The sequence below is a fragment of the Natrix helvetica genome, assembly GCF_964273705.1.
Source record: "Natrix helvetica genome assembly, chromosome: Z".
NCBI lineage: Eukaryota > Metazoa > Chordata > Lepidosauria > Squamata > Natricidae > Natrix > Natrix helvetica.
The window spans coordinates 72854246-72860245 of NC_138554.1; positions in this window are offsets into that span (position 1 = coordinate 72854246).

Genomic DNA, 6000 nt, shown 5'->3' on the forward strand with positions numbered 1-6000 from the left:
GGTCTCCTCAGTGCTCTCTCATGCTCTCCTTCCCCAGGTGTAGTTTGATTGCAGGCGGAGCCATGTTGCCTTTTCAAACCTATAATTAGTGAAGTTGGGCTGGATTTTCACATAGCTTTATCCAGCTGTGTGTATGATGCATCTTAAACTAACAGAAGTAGTTTTAAAGGGAGAGTTAACATTTGAAATAAAGGTATAATATGAAAATGAAAATATAATATGAAGAGAAAAAAATAGGATGATCAGCTAGAATAGGTATGTATACAGTATCTGTCAATACCTCCTGAAGTTGTCTTTTTTGTTGTTAGATTGCACAGTCAGTACAGAGTCATGAAAATAGATGTTTTAGTTGAAAAAGTACCAACAGTGTATCTGTGTGTACTCAGAAGCTTTCTATCGTGTATTGTTGACACTCAAAAAATATTTTTATAGGATTATGGCAACAACCATGCAAGCCCAGGAAAAGATGCAGCTTCTTTACGGAGGCATAGACCAGTGCAGAATCACATCCATATCTGCTCCAAGGTTTCTTTTTGGCTTTAGATCTTAGCTGCTGTTTGTTCCTAGTAAATAGGTGGTTTCACAATCTATAGACTGAATCCCATTTTTATATACCTATGCTTTCAATAAATTATTCTGCTGAATTTCTGTAACAAAGCAAAAAAATTCATAGGTGCAATATTTGGACCATTAAGTCCAAACCAACATACCTATTTTTCACTTTTAAAAATCCCCAACTTTCCAGAAAAATAAAAAAAGAACCTCTTTCTTGGTACATCACTAATCTTTAATCCTGCGGATTTTGAAAGTCATATCAAACTGTACAAATTCTACCTAAATATGTCCACCTTTGCAATAATAAAAATGTGGATATAGGAAAAACAATAATAAACTTAAGGTGTGATAAGCAGTGCTTAAGCAGTGCTTTAGATTCAGTTTCCAAAAGACGTATTCTGTATTCTTCTGAAAATCAGCCTGATTTATATTATGAGTAATCAGAAATTACAGCATGTTCAAAGAACCAAGTAGGAACTTTGCATCTTTGAGTTATTCCATTCATGCTCCAAGCTGGCTATTAACCCATGGTGTAATTAACTGCTACCTCCGTGTGTCATGTTTTTGGCCCCCCTACCCTTCATTTTAGACCCATTCCAGACTGTGATGATCGCCACAGCACACATCGCCACCAATTGCCACCTCTGTGCATTGTGTTTTTGGCCTCCGTATGCCCTGTTTTAGCCACCCCCGCCATCTGGAACTGGCTGAAAATGTCACACGTAGGGTGTGTGAAGGCCAAGAACATGATGCACGGAGGCAACAATTGGTGGCAATGTGCTGCGGCAAACTTGGCAGCCTGGAATGGGTGTAAAACGGAGTATGCGGAGGCCCAAAATGAGATGTGCGGAGCCAAAAATGCAACACGTGGAGGCCAAAAATGCAACACATGGAGGCCAAAAATGCAACACATGGAGGCCAAAAATGCAACACATGGAGATAGTGATGGGCTGTGACGATCCCTGCAGCCTGGAACAGATGATTGGCGGTATTTTGGGAGGCCGATCTAACTGCCAATCAGCTGCTCGTGCTGAATCAGGCTACGATAATGGGCTGAAGCTGACCAGGCTGTTTGCTGCAAGGATGCTAACCAGATGAATACTGATGGATGCTGGTAGGCAGAGGCAGATTTTTTTTCTCCCCAAAAATTATGGCATCTTTTACTCCAGAGTGTCTTCTACTCTGAAAAATACGATATGTAGTTGTCATTGTACAATTTCTTTCCCAAAGCTTTTGCCATTTGTCTAAATCTATAATATATCCAAATTTTTTGACAGTACTATCATTGTCTCTTACCTGTTCATCTTCCATTTTTAAGCTTAACAAGAAATTGTATATTTTCTTTATCAACTTTTCATATACTCCTAACATTATTTGGTCAAATATTGAAAGCTCTTTATAAAACCATAATCCTTATTGTCTTTCTCATATCTTGATTTTGTTTCCATATGCAACCACCATGATAGGTCCACACCTTGATTCTGCAACTCTTGTTTGGTTTTAAGTTCCCCTTCCACATTTAAAATATCTTTATATGTTAACATTTTTTCCAGATTTACTACATTTGGATATATAAATGCTTCCATTGTTGAGAGCCAAACTGGAATTTTAATGTAAATTTTTGCTTTCATCTTTTTCCATTCTGAAAGTAGAGCATTTTGTATATAGTGTCTTTGAAAATATCTATGAGTTTTGCTTTTGTTATATCATAAAAGAGCATGCCATCCTAATTGGTGACCATGACCTTCTAGAAGCAGTAATCTTTTATATCTAAGATATAATTATATATCTAAGATATACATTTGCTCATCCATGTTAATACAACTGCATGATAATAGAGCTCTCAATATGATAGTCCCAAGGCCTCCTTGGTTTTTGGACTCTTGCCACATTTTCAATCTTATTATCTTTTTTTTCCCTTACCAAACATATTTCAAAATTATAATACTTAATTCATCAAAGTAATTTTTTCTATATTTATTAGGACTGTTTAGAACAAGAAAAGTAACTTTGGCAAGATATTCATTTTTGTAATTGTGATTCTCCCTACCACTGATAGCTGAAAAATTTTCCATTTATCTAAGTCTGTTTTGATTTGTTTTAACAGTCTTATATAATTATCTTCTTAAATTATGACATATCTTGCTGTTAAATATATTCCCAAGTATTTAACTTTCTTAACTATCTATACATCTAATTTCTTTGTCAATTCTCTCTTCTGTTTTTCTGTGAGATTTTTAACTAAGATTTTAATTTTATCTCTTTTTAATTTCAATCCTGTGACTTTCCCATTATTTTTCTTATTCCCATTAATTTAGGGTCTGTTTCCAGTGGTTCTTCTAAAATAAATACTATGTCATCTGCAAATGCTTACAATTCGTATTTTTCCCTTTTTATTTCCATACCTTTTACTTCTATGTCTTGTCTAATATTTCTATTTAATACTTCCAATGTTAATATAAATAGCAGTGGGGACAATGGACATCCTTGTCTTGTGCCTTTTTTATATTAAAATTCTCCGTTAAGTCCCTATTAACTATTACTTTTGCCATTTGCTTACAATACATTGCTTTAATCATTTTTATAAACTTCTTGCTAAAATCCATATATTCCGTTGCATCATAAAGTACCAATTTACATTGTCAAAAGCTTTCTGCGCAACTAAAATGATCAGCGCCATTTGTTTTTACAAGTGCACTTCATAATATTCCAATGTGTCTAGTATAAATCTTACATTGTTTTTGATTTGTCTTTTTGTAAAGAACCCATTCTGAGCTGGATGGATAAATTCATCCAGAAATCTTTTAAACCTCTCTGCCATTATCGATGCAAACATTTTATAATCTACATTTAGTAATGATATAGGCCTATAGTTCTTTATCTGTGTCTGTCAAGGTTCCAAATAGCATCCAAAAGTAAATCAAAGTCCAGGGCAAAGAATTCCTCAAAGTTCCAATTTATTAAGGGAGTCATGTTGGTACATCTGGGAAAATCCGAATCTGGAAGCTTCCCGGTTTTTCCACCCAGTTGAAAATTCAAGATCTTGCCCCCACACCCACAAGTCTATTACATGGTCCAATCTTCCACTGCCATGCTGGCAGCTTCCATCCATCCAGTTCCAGTCAGGTGCAAAGGTGCAGAGACATAGGAGACCTTGGCTTTCTAGAAAGAATTTTTTATAGCTACATATCATCTAGCTCTGTACAATCCCCCCTCCTATTTTCCCACAATAGAAAATGCACAGTAGAATAATAGAAAGTGTGGCAGGCCTAAGGTTCCAAAGAAAAGATGACTTGCAGGCCAAACAAGCGGCCTCTCCTCAGAAGAAATGTGTGTCCTGTAAAAGTATAATGCAGGGGGCTAATATCTACTAGCTAACCACTTCCCCTAGCAGGGGGACCCTTTGGCTTATCTGGAAACTTCTCATTGAATTGTTTCACTAATTTATCAGCCTTCACGTTCCAGCTTTTCACCCATGTAGCTTCAGACAAAGGGTATCCCTTCCACTAAATATTGTAAATCACCTCTGCCCAATCTAAAGTCTAATATCTTCTTCACTTCGTAATGTGTTTCTCCTTGCATTACTATAGGAGGGGGAGGTGGTTGGGTCTGGGTCTTAAACTGGACCCAATCACTGGTTTTAATAGATTACAGTGGAAAACGGGGTGTATTTTCCCTAGAATCCTAGACAGACTGAGCTGAACTGTTACTGGATTAATTATTTTTACTATTGGGAAATGTGCTTTTTACTTTTTTTTTTACTTTTTAGGAAAGACCTAAAAACTTTGGTACTAATTTTTTGCTAGGCATCTTCAATTTTATATATTTTGTAGAAAGAAAGACTATCCCCCACACAAAAGGAGCGAGTGGAATTTGTCAGCTTGTTTTTTGTATTCTTCTGCTGTGGTTGCCAGAGCTTTTTCGTGTCCTCCCACCCCTTTTTTATAGTTTCCATCCATTCAATCAAGGACATTGATCAGGGAGGTTCTCTGGGCACTTCTGGCATGGGCACAAATTCCTCGCCAGTGGTAACTGGAGCTCCAAGAAAGAAGTTTGGGGTAGCTGGTGTATTTTAATAGAGATTCGGGTTAATGTCAGGGTTCCAAATAGCATCCAAAAGTAAATCAAAGTCCAAGGTAAAAGTTCTAATTAATTAAGAGAGCCATGTTGGCACATCTGGGAAAACCCAAATCTGAAAGCTTCCCAGTTTTCCCCACCCAGCTGAAAGTTCACCATCTTGCCCACAAGTCCATCACATGGTCCAATCTTCCACTGGCATGCTGGCAGTTCCACCCATCCAGTTCTGGTCAGGTGCAGAGACAAAGGATGACCTTGGCTTTCTAGAAAGAAATTTTATTTTGGCTATATAGCATTTAACTCCGTACAATCCCCCCTCCCATTTTGACACAATAGAAAAGGTAAAGGATTCCTCAAAATTTCAATTTATTAAGAGAGCCATGTTGATACATCTGGGAAAACCCAAATCTGAAGGCGTCTCAGTTTTCCCATCCAGTTGAAACTTCAAGATCTTGTCCCCACACCCACAAGTCCATCACATGGTCCAATCTCCCACTGCCATGCTGGCAGCTTCTACCTATCCAGTTCCAGTCAGGTGCAGAACAGAAATGGGTTTCAGTCAGTACGATCTGGTTCACACGTACCAGTTGGAAGAATTTTGCATCCGTTTCCATACTGGAGCCTCAGAGGCCCTGTACTGGAATGGTCTCTCCCTGGCCTGCCCCCATGCTCACTCCCCCAACCACCCGGTCGCCGCTCGCTCATCCCGCTCATCTGGTCACTGCTTGCTCGCTCCCTCATTCCTTTATTGCAGCCGATCCCTGGGCTCGCATAGAGCGCAAGACTGCATGGGACTCGGCTGACAACTTCATGGGGTATATGGGGGGGGGCAGTGGCAGGAAGCTAGCTGGAGTGCCCTGCAGTTCTACACTCTAGCAAGCCCAGGGATCGGCTGAGGCATTTGTTGCAGCCAATCCCCCGGCTCGCTTAGAGTGCAGGACTGCATGGTGCTTGCTGGCGACTTTGCGGGGTGATGGGAAGCTAGCTGGCGTGCCCTGCAGCTCTGTGCTGTAGGCGAGCCTGGGGATCAGCTGCAGCCTTTGTTGCAGCCAGTCCCTGGGCTCGCTAGAGCGCAGGACTGCATGGTGCTCAGAAGGTGACTTTGCGGGATGGCGAGAAGCTAGCTGGAGCACCCTGTGGTTCTGCGCTCTAGGCAAGGCCGGGGATCGGCTGCAGCCTTCATTGAGGATTCAGAATGTCCAACAACCATTTTCGTTGAGCTGGTGGAACTGGAGAAACAAGATGCAGAGACAGTATGTTCTGCAGCAATGGGCAGCTTACATAAAGTTGTGTTTACCACCGAATATCTGCAGAAGAATTTAATAGCATTCTGCTCCGATGGTGCCAGCATTATGCTTGGGAAAAAAT